This window comes from Microcaecilia unicolor, chromosome 8, assembly GCF_901765095.1.
Source record: "Microcaecilia unicolor chromosome 8, aMicUni1.1, whole genome shotgun sequence".
NCBI classification, from domain to species: domain Eukaryota; kingdom Metazoa; phylum Chordata; class Amphibia; order Gymnophiona; family Siphonopidae; genus Microcaecilia; species Microcaecilia unicolor.
Genome location: NC_044038.1, coordinates 142716659 through 142735212, shown reverse-complemented (window position 1 = coordinate 142735212; position 18554 = coordinate 142716659).

The window sequence follows — 18554 nt, the reverse complement described above, 5'->3', positions numbered from 1 at the left end:
TGTTGAATATGGGCAGAGAAGGAGAGAGAGGAATCAAAGATGACTCCAAGGTTATGAGCCAAGGAGACAGGGAGGATGTGAAAGCCATTAACATTCATGAAGATAGCAATGATTTCCTAGCAGTACCCAAAATAAGACCTCATGTAAAACTAACATGGCACTATTATAGCCTTGAAAGTTGTGTGTTATGTACTTAGAATTTCTAGGGTCAATGCTATTTTCTATGATCTTGGGTTTTGTGGTGGGGTGGTTGAAATGTCTACTTGATGGCCCTTCCCCCACCCCTCAGTTTCCCTGAACTCATAACTGCAAACTTGAGCTGTCTACTCGCTGAAGAGATCCAGTAGGTGCTAGAGGATCCATTTCCTGTGATATAAGAACAGAGGCGATCCAGCCAGTGGGCCAATGGAAACTGCCCACATATGAGGAAAGGCTAAAGAGGATAGGGCTCTTCAGCTTGGAAAAGAGATGGCCGAGGTGGGGTAATATGATTGAGGTCTACATAATCCTGAGTGTTGTAGAAAGCCCTGCCAGCTGAAGACCACCTTCTCTACTCTGGCAACCAGAAATCTCCATATCCAGAAATCCCACAGCCAGTAATCATTGTCCAACAGTGATGGATGGGAGTTTTTGAGACCACATTAGGTCCCTTCTTCAGGTTTCAATTATGTCTGAAAATGACATCTGAAGGAGGGCCTTAAGTACTCTGAAAAACACATGTGCATGTTTAAATAACCCGTATGTGGGTCCAATGAACGCAACCACAGAACTCAGTCTACTCCGGCTAGCTACTATAACACTGCACTTCTGTCAATCACTCAGCTTAAAATAAAATGCTTTTTCTAAGTTTGTTGTTCAAGAAATGTATCACTGATTGTATTCTTTTTTTGCTTTCCTAATTGCTTCACCAAGCTCTCATTTCCATTGCACTTCTCATCTCCTTCCTTCCAACCAACCCACTCTCTCAGAGCAGAGAGTATCATTCATTGTCCTTTTCCTGTCTGTCCTTTAGAAGAGCAGTGAGATGGAAGTTTTGAGGTAGGCAGTGATTTTGTGTAGTTCAGTGATGTCACACACAGGCAGACCTTTAGCCCAATGAGAAGCTACTGCTTGTAGCTGGGCTCAGTGGCATGTGCCTGTAATCCCTGCTTCTGGGGAGGCTGAGGCTGGTGGATTGCTTGAGCTTGGGAGTTTCTGCATTCTATCAGACTATGTTGAGCAGGTGTCCACACCAAGCTGGGCATCAATATGGGGCTTCTGAGGGAGCTCAGGAGCACCAGGTTGTGTAAAGAGGGGTGAACCGGCCCCGGTTGGAAACAGAGCAGGTCAAAGCTCCCATGTTCAGCAGTAGTGGGATTGCACCTGTGAATAGATGGTGCAGTGCAGCCTGGGTGAGACAGTGAAACCCAGCCTCTATCCTTTTAGGAAACAGATCTTTAGCTGACATTGCTTTCAAAATTCTGCGTCCACAATCTTTGAATTCCATGTATTTACCACCCTTTCCATGAAAAGAGACTTGCCAAAAGTATTTTTTCATGGAAAGGGTGGTAAATACATGGAATGCCCTCCCACGGGAGCTGGTGGAGATGAAAATGGTAATGGAATTCAAACATGCGTGGAATAAACACAAAGGAATCCTGTTTAGAAGGAATGGACCTACAGAATCTTAGCAGACATTGGGTGGCACCGTTGGTAATTGGGAAGCAAAAGCAGTGCTAGGCAGACTTCTACAGTTTACATCCTAATCATAATTGGATAGATAAGAATGGGCTGGAGTGTAAATTTAAGGGGTTTCAACTACTATTTAGCATTTCTATAGCGCTAGAAGGCGTACAGAGCGCTGCACAAACACAGAAGAAAGACAGTCCCTGCTCAAAGAGCTTACAATCTAATACACAAAAAAATAAAGTAAGCAAATCAAATCAATTAATGTGTACAGGAAGGAGGAGAGGAGGGTAGGTGGAGGCGAGTTGTTACAAGTGGTTATGAGTCAAAAGCAATGTTAAAGAGGTGGGCTTTCAGTCCAGATTTAAAGGTGGCCAAGGATGGGGCAAGACATAGGTGCTCAGGAAGTTTATTCCAGGCGTAGGGTGCAGCAAGACAGAAGGCGCGAAGTCTGGAGTTGGCAGTAGTGGAGAAGGGAACAGATAAGAAGGATTTATCCATGGAGCGGAGTGCACGGGAAGGGGTGTAGAGAAGGACGAGTGTGGAGAGATACTGGGGAGCAACAGAGTGAGTACATTTATAGGTTAGTAGAAGAAGTTTGAACAGGATGCAAAAACAGATAGGGAGCCAGTGAAGCGACTTGAGGAGAGGGTAGTATGAGTCAGTGGCGTACCAAGGGGGGGGGCGGTGGGGCGGTGGGGGCGGTCCGCCCCGGGTGTCAGTGGGTGGGGGGGTGATCCGCTTCGCTCCCGCTGCTCCCACCCTACCTTAAAAAAATTTTTTTGAAGCGTCATTGCAGGCAGCGCCTCGCGTCTGCCCTGCAAAAGTAAATCTCTTCGCTTCGAAGTTCGTCGTCGTCGGGCCTCACTATGTCCCGCCCTCCTCTGAGGAAACTTCCTATTTCAGCGAGGGCGGGACATAGTGAGGTCCGACGACGACGAACTTCGAAGCGAAGAGATTTACTTCTGCAGGGCAGACGCGAGGCGCTGCCTGCAACGACGCTTCAAAAAAAATTTTTTTAAGGTAGGGTGGGAGCATGAGAGTCGGGGTGAATTGATGTTCTAGTGCTCACTGTAGCGTTTAAGATGCTTTCCTTTTCCTTGTGTGACTTGTAGAAATTACTGCTTATGGTATGCTAGAATTGCTCTATAGGTCCTGAGTGTTTTGTATTCTCGGCATGCCTAGTACTAGATTTTGGAGAGGGGGCGGGGGTGTTAAAGAATGACCGGCCTCGGGTGTCAACTACCCTAGGTACGCCACTGGTATGAGTAAAGCGACCCTGGCGGAAGTCAAATCTTACACCATTTTTGCAGCTTTTCTTTGCACCGCTTCCAGTTTTATTACATCCTTGGCAAGATACAGCCTCCAAAACTGAACACAATAGTCCAAGTGGGACCTCACAGGTCCCTGAGTGAGACCTGACTACTGCCATTTCCATGTATGCAGATGACATGTTGTTTTCCTTAGGGAGAACAGAACTACATCTCCATGCATGCAATGGGACAAAAGGAGGAATGGAACAGCCTTTTTTCCTGGACAGCGAGATACATAAATGATCGATTTGCAAAGCCACAGCTCCTCTTCAGAAGACAAATAAAACATTTCTGTGGCAAGCCAGGGCCACACACTTACATTAAGACACTTTAATGGTTTTGAAAACAACCCTTTCAACCCACTCTCTCAGACCAGGGAGTATCATTCATTGTCCTTTTCCTGTCTGTCCTTTGGAAGAGCAGTGAGATGGAAGTCTTGAGGTAGGCAGTGATTTTGTGTAGTTCAGTGATGTCACACACAGGCAGACCTTTAGCCCAATGAGAAGCTACTGATTGTAGCTGGGCTCAGTGGCATGTGCCTGTAATCCCTGCTTCTGGGGAGGCTGAGGCTGGTGGATTGCTTGAGCTTGGGAGTTTCTGCATTCTATCAGGCTATGTTGAGCAGGTGTCCACACCAAGCTGGGCATCAATATGGGGCTTCTGGGGGAGCTCAGGAGCACCAGGTTGTGTAAAGAGGGGTGAACCGGCCCAGGTTGGAAACAGAGCAGGTCAAAGCCCCCATGTTCAGCAGTAGTGGGATTGCACCTGTGAATAGATGGTGCAGTGCAGCCTGGGTGAGACAGTGAAACCCAGCCTCTACCTTTTAGGAAACAGATCTTTAGCTGACATTGCTTTCAAAATTCTGCTTCCACAAATCTTTTCCTTAATTAATAAAAACAAATGAAAAACTCTCCTTAAGCTTCGAATAAGAGATCAGAGCTGAACAAGGGCTCCCTAGCTCAAACATCATTATGTCTTTTCATAAAGAATTATTTGGGGCAAATGTTAAATAAAACCAGGTACCTAGGTGCTTTAGAAAATAACAGCAAGCAGCCCAACTCTCAGGTTTGCTCCTTATTTGATTGCATAATGGGGCAAAAAGTTAGTCCAGAAAGGAAAGGCGAAAGGACAGAACACTATAGTTTCTTTATATGACATTCAGGTCTGAGCTATAAGCTCCTGCTGCATTTTTCCTTTCCATCCCTGTATTTTGCCCACCACCTGCTGGTAGCTGAGAGGATTATCCAGTCTGAAGACAGGAAAATGCACTCATTTCCAGCAGGGGTCCTCTCAATGCGACTGAATCCTGAGATTGTTGATGACTTCTTATTCTTCCACAGGTTTTAAAAATCATAACAGTGCTTCATAGGGCATATTTTTTCCTTCTAGGGTATACAGAACGTGTCATATTTTATACTCCTGAATATTTTAACGGTGTGAATTAGGATTCCTTGGTGTAGTAGAAATCAGCTAGTATTGGGGTTTGAAGGGTAGAGAGTGGTGGTGGGAAGGAGGTTTATTATAGCTGCTCGTTGTTATTTTTGCTTTCTATTTGTAATGTATACACAACAGTTGCACAGCATATTGTTTCTTTATATACTTAAATAAAAAGATTTAAATATAAAATTATAAGTGTTTGAGGCTTCTGCAGATGAGGACAGAGCACACAGTGATAGGGGACAGAACCTGCAGAGACATGGTGGGGATGGCGACAGAGCTGGCGGGGATGGAGATAGAACCAATGAGGTCAGGGCAGGGTGGCTACAAACCTTGTCTCCGTGTCTTTCTCTACTTTTCAAGGTGATCAAAAGATTTAGAGCATGCAGGACTGTAAGACTAAATATCCCTTGCAAAATATTCTAAAACCACAGTAACAGAAATACATTGCATGAAATCCAAAATTCCAATGCATTGTTAAGTAACAGCAAATTGCTGTTGATAACATAGTAAATGACAGCAGATAAAGACCAGAATGGTCATCCAGTCTGCCCAACAATATAAACTCATTTTACAAGGTATGTGATACTTTATATGAATACCCAAGTTTGATTTGTCCTTGCCAGTCCTTTGGCACAGACCATAGGAGTTTGGCAAGCACTGTTCTTGCGGAGGCGTGGGGGGGGGGCAGTGGGGTGGTCCGCCCTGGGTGCACACTGCTGGGGGAGGTGTCTGCTCCGCTGGTTCCCTGCTCTCTCTGCCCCGGAACAGGTTACTTCCTGTACCGGGGCAGAGAGAGCAGGGAACCAGCGGAGCCGACGCAGCTCCCAGCAACGTGCACTCCTGCCTGCCTGCCCCGTTTTCTATGGTAGTGGTAAGCGCTCCAGGGGTGTGCATGCACCGTAGGGGGGTGTGCCATGCTGCACCCGGGGGGGGGGGGGGGGGGAGGTGCGCAGCGGCAACCTGCCCCGGGTGTCAGCCACCCTTGCTACGGCACTGTGTTCTTGTACTAAAGTTCTGAAGCTAAAGTTGAAACCCCTTAAATTTACACTCCAGCCCATTCTTATCTATCCAATTATGATTAGGATGTAAACTGTAGAAGTCTGCCTAGCACTGCTTTTGCTTCCCAATTACCAATGGTGCCACCCAATGTCTGCTAAGATTCTGTAGGTCCATTCCTTCTAAACAGGATTCCTTTGTGTTTATTCCACGCATGTTTGAATTCCATTACCATTTTCATCTCCACCAGCTCCCGTGGGAGGGCATTCCATGTATTTACCACCCTTTCCATGAAAAAATACTTTTGGCAAGTCTCTTTTCATGGAAAGGGTGGTAAATACATGGAATGCCCTCCCACGGGAGCTGGTGGAGATGAAAATGGTAATGGAATTCAAACATGCGTGGAATAAACACAAAGGAATCCTGTTTAGAAGGAATGGACCTACAGAATCTTAGCAGACATTGGGTGGCACCGTTGGTAATTGGGAAGCAAAAGCAGTGCTAGGCAGACTTCTACAGTTTACATCCTAATCATAATTGGATAGATAAGAATGGGCTGGAGTGTAAATTTAAGGGGTTTCAACTACTATTTAGCATTTCTATAGCGCTAGAAGGCGTACAGAGCGCTGCACAAACACAGAAGAAAGACAGTCCCTGCTCAAAGAGCTTACAATCTAATACACAAAAAAATAAAGTAAGCAAATCAAATCAATTAATGTGTACAGGAAGGAGGAGAGGAGGGTAGGTGGAGGCGAGTTGTTACAAGTGGTTATGAGTCAAAAGCAATGTTAAAGAGGTGGGCTTTCAGTCCAGATTTAAAGGTGGCCAAGGATGGGGCAAGACATAGGTGCTCAGGAAGTTTATTCCAGGCGTAGGGTGCAGCAAGACAGAAGGCGCGAAGTCTGGAGTTGGCAGTAGTGGAGAAGGGAACAGATAAGAAGGATTATCCATGGAGCGGAGTGCACGGGAAGGGGTGTAGAGAAGGACGAGTGTGGAGAGATACTGGGGAGCAACAGAGTGAGTACATTTATAGGTTAGTAGAAGAAGTTTGAACAGGATGCAAAAACAGATAGGGAGCCAGTGAAGCGACTTGAGGAGAGGGTAGTATGAGTCAGTGGCGTACCAAGGGGGGGGGGCGGTGGGGGCGGTCCGCCCCGGGTGTCAGTGGGTGGGGGGGTGATCCGCTTCGCTCCCGCTGCTCCCACCCTACCTTAAAAAATTTTTTTGAAGCGTCATTGCAGGCAGCGCCTCGCGTCTGCCCTGCAAAAGTAAATCTCTTCGCTTCGAAGTTCGTCGTCGTCGGGCCTCACTATGTCCCGCCCTCCTCTGAGGAAACTTCCTATTTCAGCGAGGGCGGGACATAGTGAGGTCCGACGACGACGAACTTCGAAGCGAAGAGATTTACTTCTGCAGGGCAGACGCGAGGCGCTGCCTGCAACGACGCTTCAAAAAAAATTTTTTAAGGTAGGGGGGGAGCATGAGAGTCGGGGTGAATTGATGTTCTAGTGCTCACTGTAGCGTTTAAGATGCTTTCCTTTTCCTTGTGTGACTTGTAGAAATTACTGCTTATGGTATGCTAGAATTGCTCTATAGGTCCTGAGTGTTTTGTATTCTCGGCATGCCTAGTACTAGATTTTGGAGAGGGGGCGGGGGTGTTAAAGAATGACCGGCCTCGGGTGTCAACTACCCTAGGTACGCCACTGGTATGAGTAAAGCGACCCTGGCGGAAGTCAAATCTTACACCATTTTTGCAGCTTTTCTTTGCACCGCTTCCAGTTTTATTACATCCTTGGCAAGATACAGCCTCCAAAACTGAACACAATAGTCCAAGTGGGACCTCACAGGTCCCTGAGTGAGACCTGACTACTGCCATTTCCATGTATGCAGATGACATGTTGTTTTCCTTAGGGAGAACAGAACTACATCTCCATGCATGCAATGGGACAAAAGGAGGAATGGATCAGCCTTTTTTCCTGGACAGCGAGATACGTAAATGATCGATTTGCAAAGCCACAGCTCCTCTTCAGAAGACAAATAAAACATTTCTGTGGCAAGCCAGGGCCACACACTTACATTAAGACACTTTAATGGTTTTGAAAACAACCCTTTCAACCCACTCTCTCAGACCAGGGAGTATCATTCATTGTCCTTTTCCTGTCTGTCCTTTGGAAGAGCAGTGAGATGGAAGTCTTGAGGTAGGCAGTGATTTTGTGTAGTTCAGTGATGTCACACACAGGCAGACCTTTAGCCCAATGAGAAGCTACTGATTGTAGCTGGGCTCAGTGGCATGTGCCTGTAATCCCTGCTTCTGGGGAGGCTGAGGCTGGTGGATTGCTTGAGCTTGGGAGTTTCTGCATTCTATCAGGCTATGTTGAGCAGGTGTCCACACCAAGCTGGGCATCAATATGGGGCTTCTGGGGGAGCTCAGGAGCACCAGGTTGTGTAAAGAGGGGTGAACCGGCCCAGGTTGGAAACAGAGCAGGTCAAAGCCCCCATGTTCAGCAGTAGTGGGATTGCACCTGTGAATAGATGGTGCAGTGCAGCCTGGGTGAGACAGTGAAACCCAGCCTCTATCCTTTTAGGAAACAGATCTTTAGCTGACATTGCTTTCAAAATTCTGCTTCCACAAATCTTTTCCTTAATTAATAAAAACAAATGAAAAACTCTCCTTAAGCTTCGAATAAGAGATCAGAGCTGAACAAGGGCTCCCTAGCTCAAACATCATTATGTCTTTTCATAAAGAATTATTTGGGGCAAATGTTAAATAAAACCAGGTACCTAGGTGCTTTAGAAAATAACAGCAAGCAGCCCAACTCTCAGGTTTGCTCCTTATTTGATTGCATAATGGGGCAAAAAGTTAGTCCAGAAAGGAAAGGCGAAAGGACAGAACACTATAGTTTCTTTATATGACATTCAGGTCTGAGCTATAAGCTCCTGCTGCATTTTTCCTTTCCATCCCTGTATTTTGCCCACCACCTGCTGGTAGCTGAGAGGATTATCCAGTCTGAAGACAGGAAAATGCACTCATTTCCAGCATGGGTCCTCTCAATGCGACTGAATCCTGAGATTGTTGATGACTTCTTATTCTTCCACAGGTTTTAAAAATCATAACAGTGCTTCATAGGGCATATTTTTTCCTTCTAGGGTATACAGAACGTGTCATATTTTATACTCCTGAATATTTTAACGGTGTGAATTAGGATTCCTTGGTGTAGTAGAAATCAGCTAGTATTGGGGTTTGAAGGGTAGAGAGTGGTGGTGGGAAGGAGGTTTATTATAGCTGCTCGTTGTTATTTTTGTTTTCTATTTGTAATGTATACACAACAGTTGCCAGCATATTGTTTCTTTATATACTTAAATAAAAAGATTTAAATATAAAATTATAAGTGTTTGAGGCTTCTGCAGATGAGGACAGAGCACACAGGGATGGGAGTGCAGGGACATGGTGGGGATGATGACAGAGCCAGCGGGGATAGAGAGAGAACCAATGGGGACAGGGCAGGGTGGCTACAAACTTTGTCCCCATGTCATTCTCTACTTCTCAAGGTGATCAAAAGATTTAGAGCATGCAGGACTGTAAGACTAAATATCCCTTGCAAAATATTCTAAAACCACAGTAACAGAAATACATTGCATGAAATCCAAAATTCCAATGCATTGTTAAGTAACAGCAAATTGCTGTTGATAACATAGTAAATGACAGCAGATAAAGACCTGAATGGTCATCCAGTCTGCCCAACAAGATAAACTCATTTTACAAGGTATGTGATACTTTATATGAATACCCAAGTTTGATTTGTCCTTGCCAGTCCTTTGGCACAGACCATAGGAGTCTGGCAAACACTGTTCTTGCAGTGGCATGGGGGGGGGGGGGAGCGGTGGGGCGGTCTGCCCTGGGTGCACGCCGCTGGGGGAGGTGTCGGCTCTGCTGGTTCCCTGCTCTCTCTGCCCCGGAACAGGTTACTTCCTGTACTGGGGCAGGGAAGCAGCGGAGCCGACGCAGCTCCCAGCGACGTGCACTCCCGCCTGCCTGCCCCGTTTTCTATGGTAGTGGTAAGCGCTCCAGGGGGGTGCATGCACCGAAGGGGGGTGTGCCGTGCTGCATGCGGGGGGGGGGGGAGGGGGGGGCGCAGCAGCGACCCACCCCCAGGTGTCAGCCACCCTTGCTATTGTACTGTGTTCTTGCACTAAAGTTCTGAAGCTAAAGTTGAAACCCCTTAAATTTACACTCCAGCCCATTCTTATCTATCCAATTATGATTAGGATGTAAACTGTAGAAGTCTGCCTAGCACTGCTTTTGCTTCCCAATTACCAGCGGTGCCACCCAATGTCTGCTAAGGTTCTGTAGGTCCATTCCTTCTAAACAGGATTCCTTTGTGTTTATTCCACGCATGTTTGAATTCCATTACCGTTTTCATCTCCACCAGCTCCCGTGGGAGGGCATTCCATGTATCTACCACCCTTTCCATGAAAAAATACTTTTGGCAAGTCTCACTACTACTACTACTATTTAGCATTTCTATAGCGCTACAAGGCGTACACAGCGCTGCACAAACATAGAAGAAAGACAGTCCCTGCTCAAAGAGCTTACAATCTAATACACAAAAAAATAAAGTAAGCAAATCAAATCAATTAATGTGTACAGGAAGGAGGAGAGGAAGGTAGGTGGAGGCGAGTTGTTACAAGTGGTTATGAGTCAAAAGCAATGTTAAAGAGGTGGGCTTTCAGTCCAGATTTAAAGGTGGCCAAGGATGGGGCAAGACGTAGGTGCTCAGGAAGTTTATTCCAGGCATAGGGTGCAGCAAGACAGAAGGCGCAAAGTCTGGAGTTGGCAGTAGTGGAAAAGGGAACAGATAAGAAGGATTATCCATGGAGCGGAGTGCACGGGAAGGGGTGTAGGGAAGGACGAGTGTGGAGAGATACTGGGGAGCAACAGAGTGAGTACATTTATAGGTTAGTAGAAGAAGTTTGAACAGGATGCAAAAACAGATAGGGAGCCAGTGAAACGACTTGAGGAGAGGGCTAGTATGAGTAAAGCGACCCTGGCGGAAGTCTTATCTTACACCATTTTTGCAGCTTTTCTTTGCACTGCTTCCAGTTTTATTACATCCTTGGCAAGATACAGCCTCCAAAACTGAACACAATACTCCAAGTGGGGCCTCACAGGTCCCTGAGTGAGACCTGACTACTGCCATTTCCATGCATGCAGATGACATGTTGTTTTCCTTAAGGAGAACAGAACTACATCTCCATGCATGCAATGGGACAAAAGGAGGAATGGATCAGCCTTTTTTCCTGGACAGCGAGATACGTAAATGATCGATTTGCAAAGTCACAGCTCCTCTTCAGAAGACAAATAAAACATTTATGTGGCAAGCCAGGGCCACACACTTACATTAAGACACTTTAATGGTTTTGAAAACAACCCTTTCAACCCACTCTCTCAGACCAGGGAGTATCATTCATTGTCCTTTTCCTGTCTGTCCTTTGGAAGAGCAGTGAGATGGAAGTCTTGAGGTAGGCAGTGATTTTGTGTAGTTCAGTGATGTCACACACAGGCAGACCTTTAGCCCAATGAGAAGCTACTGATTGTAGCTGGGCTCAGTGGCATGTGCCTGTAATCCCTGCTTCTGGGGAGGCTGAGGCTGGTGGATTGCTTGAGCTTGGGAGTTTCTGCATTCTATCAGGCTATGTTGAGCAGGTGTCCACACCAAGCTGGGCATCAATATGGGGCTTCAGTGGGAGCTCAGGAGCACCAGGTTGTGTAAAGAGGGGTGAACCGGCCCAGGTTGGAAACAGAGCAGGTCAAAGCCCCCATGTTCAGCAGTAGTGGGATTGCACCTGTGAATAGATGGTGCAGTGCAGCCTGGGTGAGACAGTGAAACCCAGCCTCTATCCTTTTAGGAAACAGATCTTTAGCTGACATTGCTTTCAAAATTCTGCGTCCACAAATCTTTTCCTTAATTAATAAAAACAAATGAAAAACTCTCCTTAAGCTTCGAATAAGAGATCAGAGCTGAACAAGGGCTCCCTAGCTCAAACATCATTAAGTCTTTTCAAAAAGAATTATTTGGGGCAAATGTTAAATAAAACCAGGTACCTAGGTGCTTTAGAAAATAACAGCAAGCAGCCCGACTCTCAGGTTTGCTCCTTATTTGATTGCATAATGGGGCAAAAAGTTAGTCCAGAAAGGAAAGGCGAAAGGACAGAACACTATAGTTTCTTTATATGACATTCAGGTCTGAGCTATAAGCTCCTGCTGCATTTTTCCTTTCCATCCCTGTATTTTGCCCACCACCTGCTGGTAGCTGAGAGGATTATCCAGTCTGAAGACAGGAAAATGCACTCATTTCCAGCAGGGGTCCTCTCAATGCGACTGAATCCTGAGATTGTTGATGACTTCTTATTCTTCCACAGGTTTTAAAAATCATAACAGTGCTTCATAGGGCATATTTTTTCCTTCTAGGGTATACAGAACGTGTCATATTTTATACTCCTGAATATTTTAACGGTGTGAATTAGGATTCCTTGGTGTAGTAGAAATCAGCTCGTATTGGGGTTTGAAGGGTAGAGAGTGGTGGTGGGAAGGAGGTTTATTATAGCTGCTCGTTGTTATTTTTGTTTTCTATTTGTAATGTATACACAACAGTTGCACAGCATATTGTTTCTTTATATACTTAAATAAAAAGATTTAAATATAAAATTATAAGTGTTTGAGGCTTCTGCAGATGAGGACAGAGCACACAGGGATAGGGGACAGAACCTGCAGGGACATGGTGGGGATGGTGACAGAGCCGGCGGGGATGGAGATAGAACCAATGGGGTCAGTGCAGGGTGGCTACAAACTTTGTCCCCGTGTCTTTCTCTACTTCTCAAGGTGATCTAAAGATTTAGAGCATGCAGGACTGTAAGACTAAATATCCCTTGCAAAATATTCCAAAACCACAGTAATAGAAATACATTGCATGAAATCCAAAATTCGAATGCATTGTTAAATACCAGGCTAGTTGCAATTGAGTAACATAGTAACTGCAGTGGTTTAGCTAGGTAGGGCCCAAGGGGAGCGGTCGTTCCCCCAAATTGATTTTAGGGGAAACGGCACCTATGCAATACATGGCTACGAACCCGCCTCTCTTCCCTTCCGCTGCTGCCGGTTCAGTGCAGTGGTAACAGCAGCAAAACAGAGCTATTGACGCGGAGCCGCACTGTGTAGACTCGCAGCTACCAGTTCCACTCTGTGCCCCGGAACATGAAATGATGTTAGAGGGGATGAGACAAGCAGCCATGAATCTGCACAATGTGGCCCTGCAATTGCTCTACTTTGTTTTGCCGTTGCTGATCTGCATTGGAGAAGTCAAAGATGGAGTATTAGTAGCAATGGGGGTGTCAGTGGGAGGACAAGGGAAAGAGGTCAGATGCTGGAAGGAACGGGGAAGACAGCAGAGGGGACAGGAGCTGGATGGGAGAGTCAGAGTGAGAGAAATGGGACGTGCTGTTTGGAAGGAGGAAGAGAGGGGATGGCTCCTGAAAGAAAGGGTCAGAAAGAAGGGGGAGGAGGAAGATCTGGAAGAGACAGTTACTGAATGGAAGAACGTAGAGTGGGAAGGGACAGGTGCTGGATGGAGGGAGGGATAGAGGGGTCAAATACTAGAAGGAATGGTCAGAGAGAAGGGGCAGGTGCTGGAAGGGTCAGTGAGATGGGTTAGAAAGGGGAAAGATGGTGAAAGGAAGGTGGGAGAGAAGGGACAGACTCTGGAAAATGGGAGAGAGAAGGGACAGATGCTGATGGGAAAGGGGGCAGACATTGGATGGAAGGGGAAAGTGTGCACACTGGATGGAAAAAGTATAGGAGGCACACACTAGATGGAAGAGGGTTAGGGGTAGACACTGGATAGAAGGGGGAGAGAGGGGCATCCCATTATTTCATAGTTTTTGGTTTTTTTTGCTAACTCTCCCCTCTCTTCCAGCACCTTCTCTTTCTTCCCTACTGTACAGCACCCTCTATTTTCACTCCTCTGCCCAGTATATTCTATCTTGTTTTCTCTCACCCCCCTCCAGCATCTCTCCCTAACACTCTACACCATCCAACTGGATGGAAGGGGATAGGTCTCTACAGGGGTTGAGTGAGGGCAATTGCTGGCTTGGAAGAGGGAGGGAATATTGGAGGATGCTAGACATGAGGGAGTAGGAAGACGGGGAGATGCTGGACAAGAGGGAATAAAAAAAAACAGAGGGGGGTACTGAACATTGCACAGGGATGAGGACCGAGAAGGGGTATGATGCACATGGGAGTAGTAGGGATAGAGGGGAGATGCTGAAATGGAAAGGAGGGAAGGACATGGAGGAATGCTGCATACCAGGGGGGGGGAGTAAAGCAGGGGCGTATCTGGACTCTGGCGGTAGGGGGGGCCAGAGCCAGAGGGAGGGGGCACATTTTACCCCCCCCCCCCCGGTGCCAATGATCCCCCCCGCCATTTCCGAACCCCCCCGCCACTGCCAGACCCCCCTCGCCACCAATGACACTCTCCACCCCCTCCCGCCGCCGCCAACCCTCCCCCACTGCTGTCACTTACCTTTGCTGGCGGGGGACCCCAACCCCCCGCCAGCCGAGGTCCTCTCTTCCATGCAGGCTGCAAGTTGCAATGCTTCCTGTTCTTCTGAGTCTGACGTCCTGTACGTTGTACGTGCAGGACGTCAGACTCAGAAGAACAGGAAGCGAAGCGTTGCAACTTGCATCCTGCATGGAAGAGAGGACTTCGGCTGGCGGGGGCTTGGGGTCCCCCACCAGCAAAAATCGGCGACGGGTTGGTGGCGGGCGGGAGGGAGGGGGAGAGGGTCGATGGTAGGGGGGTCCAGGGCGAAATCTGCGGGGGCCCAGGCCCCTGTGGCCCCACGCAGATACACCCCTGGAGTAAAGTGTCAGGGAGAGATGCTGGATGGAGGTGAGGGAAAGAGGACATCCTGGACGGAGGGGGATAAGAGAAAACGAAAGAGAATACTGTATACTGGTCAGAGGAGTGAAAATAGAAAGAGGGTGCTGTACATAAGAGAGGAAAGAGTCGATAAAGGAAGAGGGGATAGTTAGCAAAAAACAAACAAACTGAAATAATAGGATGAAGAATTGGAGGGCTGGAGTAAGGCAGATGTGGTTAAAAATAAAAAGAAAGACTGAGTAGTAAAAGTGAATGAAGTCTAAGAAGCAGAAAACTAAATGAAGGAAAGCTGAAAGGAAAAGATCAATTCAGAGATGGATATAGGAGAGAAGAAGTGGCAGATGAACTGGAGATCATGTGAAGAAAGTTAAGAAAAGCCAGATTTATTTATTTACTAGTTAAAAAGGCCCATTTCTGACACAAATGAAACGGGCGCTAGCAAGTTTTTCCTCATAGTGTGTATGTTTTGGAGAGTGTATGTGAGAGTGACTGTGTGTGAGAGAGAGAGAGTGAAAGTGCGAGTGTGTGTGTGTGTGTGAGAGAGAGTGAGTCTGGGTGTGAGTGTGTCTGTGAGAGAGTGTGTGTGTGAGAATGTGAGTGTGTGCAATTGCGTATGTGAGACACAGTGTGATAGAGAGTGTGTTTCACACAGATACAGTGTGTGCGAGAGAGTGTGTGTGAGACACTGATTCTCTGTGAGACTGAGTGTATGAGACCAAGCGAGTGTGTAAGTGACTGTGTGACACATAGAGAGTGAATGTGATACACTGTGAGACATAGAATGTGTGAGAGTGAGAGACAGAAAGACATTGTCTGTGAGAGAGAAAGTGTGTGTGAGAGAGAGTGTGTGTGTAACAGAGATACCTCCCTCCCTCTCTCTCTATGGTGTCAGGCCCCCCTCTCTCTCTCTGGTGTCTCAGATTGCCGCCACTGCACCTAAGCAATTGGTGTGCTGGAGGAGGGGGAGAGAGTGTGTGTGTGTGTGGGGGGATGTGTTGGAGGGGTTCAGCTTGGAAGAAGAGGGGTATGGGGGTGTTCAGGAAGCGCTGGCAGATGAGAGTGAGAGAGTGTGTGTGTGTGGGTGGGGGGGGGGGGTTCAGGAAGCAATGCCAGATGACATTGTGAGTGAGTTTGGGGGGGGGGCAGGGGGTTCAGGAAGCGCTGCCAGATGAGAGAGAGAGTGAGTGTGTGTGTATGGTGTTTCAGGAAGCGCTGCCAGATGAGAGAGAGAGAGAGAGTGAGTGTGTGTGTGTGTGTGGGGGGGGGGGGGGGGTAGGGGGGTTCAGGAAGCGCTGCCAGATGAGAGAGTGAGTGCGTGTGTGTGTATGGGGTTTCTGGAAGCGCTGCCAGATGAGAGTGAGTGAGTGTGTGTGTGTGTGGGGGGGGGGGGGTGTTGGGGGTTCAGCTTGGAAGAAGAGGGGTGTGGGTGGTTCAGGAAGCGCTGCCAGATGAGTGAGTGTGTGTGTGTGGGGGGCGGTTTTTCAAGCATTGCCAGATGAGAGTGAGTGTTTGTGGCGTGGGTTCAGGAAGCACTGGCAGATGAGAGAGTGAGTGTTTGTGTGTGTGTGGGGGGGGAGGGTTCAGGAAGCGGGGCCAAATGAGAGTAAGTGTGTGTGTGGGGGGGGGGGTCAGGAATGGCTGCCAGATTAGTGAGTGACTGTGTGTGTGGGGTGGCAGGGGTTTCAGGAAGCGCTGCCAGATGAGACAGAGTGAGTGTGTGTGTGTGTGTGTGTGTGGGGGGGGGGGGTTCAGGAAGCGATGGCAGATGAGATTTTGAGTGAGAGAGTGTGTATGTTGGAGGGGTGTGTTGGTTGTGTTGGGTGGTTCAGCTTTGAAGAAGAGGGGTGTGTGGGGGGTCTGGAAGCGCTGCCAGATGAGTGAGTGTGTGTGTGGGGGGGCGGTTTATCAAGCGTTTGCAGATGAGAGTGAGTTTGTGTGTGTAGGGGGGGGGGGGGGTTCAGGAAGCGCTGCCAGATGAGAGAGAGAGTGTGTGTGTGTGTGTGTGTGGTGGTGGTGTGGTTCAGGAAGTGTGGCCAAATAAGAGTGAGTAAGTAAGTGTGTGTGTGTGTGGGGGGGGGGGGGGGGGTTCAGGAACGGCTGCCAGATTAGTGAGTGACTGTGTGTGGTTGTGGCAGGGTTTCAGGAAGCGCTGCCAGATGAGAGTGAGTGAGTGTGTGTGTGTATGTGTGTACGGGGTTTCTGGAAGCGCTGCCATATGTGACAGAGTGTGTGGGGGGGAGGGGTGTAGGGGGGTTCAGGAACCGGTGCCAGATGAGTGAGTGTGTGTGGGGGGCAGGGGTTTCAGGAAGCACTGCCGGATGAGAGAGTGAATGTGTGTGTGGTGGGGAGGAGAGGGGTTTGCCAGATGAGTGAGTGAGTGTGTGTGTGTGGGGGCAGGGTTTTCAGGAAGCGCTGCCAGATGAGAGAGTGAGTGTGTGTATGTGTGTGTTGGGGGGGGGGGGGGGTTAGGAAGTGTGGCAAATGAGAGTGAGTGTGTGTGTTTGGTTGGGGGGGTTCAGGAACCGCTGCCAGATGAGTGAGTGTGGGGGGGGGGCAGGGGGTTTTGGAAGCGTTGTTTTGAAGATGAGGGAAGGTAGCGCTGCCAGATTGCCGTTTTTTTTTCGTTTATTGCCGTCATTGCCTCCTCCGTGTGGTCCCCCCCCCGCCGCCATCCCACCCACCGCGATGCCCCCACCCCACCGCCATCCCACCCACCGTTCGTTACGTTGTTTTGCTGGCGGGCGACCCAAAATCCCACCAGCAGAAGTCCTTTGTTGTCTGCTGACTCCGCTTGTTCTTCGGCATTGCTAGCCTTTGCTGGGCGGGGTTCTGTGCGTCGGACGTCCTGCACGTGCATGACGTCAGACGCACAGAAGCCCTGCCTGCTTAGGCTAGTAAATGCTGAAGTTCACGCCAGAGTCTGAAGACAGGACTTGTGCTGGCGGGGTTTCGTGTCCCCCGCCAGCAAAGCTACGCGACGGTGGGTGGCTTTGGGGGGTGGGGGGCGGCTCGGGGTGGTTGTTGCACCTCCATCATTTTGTTGGCTGGACTTCTTTTCTTTTGATGTGCTTTGTTGGTTGTTGCGGTGGGGGAGGGGGTGTTGTTCCTCGGTCATTCTGTGTGCGGGGCTTCATTTTAACTCCTTAGCTTTCGGGTGGTTTGCGAGGTTGTTTCCCAGCGTTTCCTAGGCAGGGGGAGGAGTAGGGATACACGCTCCGCGTGTTTCCCTACTCCTCCCCCTGCCTGAATGCAGTCCCTTCTTTCATTTTTCTTTCGGTTTTCCGCCCTCGACGTCATTATGTTTGACGCGAGGGCGGGGCAGCGAGTCTTGGTCAGTGGCTTCACCACCACGAACTTACGAACTGTTCTGGGAGTCTGAGTGACTTCAGAACGTTGTCCTCAGAACGTTGAGGGTGCGTTTTATTATATTAGATTTGCTGCATTTGTATCCCACATTTTCCCACCCATTTGCAGGCTCAATGTGGCTTACAAAATGTTACAACGACACTCACATTAATGGAATAAGAATTGATGAATGCAGAAACTGGAGACTGAGACAAACATGATTGGAAAAAGAAAACAAAACAACCAAACAACAAAGGTAGAAAGAAAAATTTTATTTTTAATTCACTGAATGGAAAATGTCAGTTTTACAGTAAGTTTGCACATCTGTAAAAATTCAACTTGTTCCAGTTTTCCAATAGGCATATTAATGTTCTAGTTCCTACTGGAGTATTTCCTATGTTACATTTTTCTAGATAAGGTCTTTGTTGTGTTACTTCTGTAAATCAGTGGTGTTATGGTCAAGTAGATTACATAGATTTTGAGTGACTTTTGTAGGCTTTGTATTTCAGTTACAGCTGTTCCTCGGCAGAGTACAGGAGCATTCCTACTGCTGGTGTCACCAGACTCATGGCTGAAGAATGGAGTGTTGGTTCTGCTGAACCACAGCAGAAGGGCCAGCACCAGTGGCACCAGCACTGCACTCTTCAGTCATGATTATGACAACACTAGCTGCACAAGCACTCCTGGTTGACAGAGTATGAATTGCAGCTAAGTGCTAAAGTGCCAACATGGGGTGAGGATGCTCAAAGTTAGAGTGTGAATGGTAATTGACTGCAAATACTTTGCCTCAAAGTTCTGGAAAAATTCAGTGAAAAATGTTTGGACAATTCATAACATGTTACAGAGCAGCATTCTTAGATGA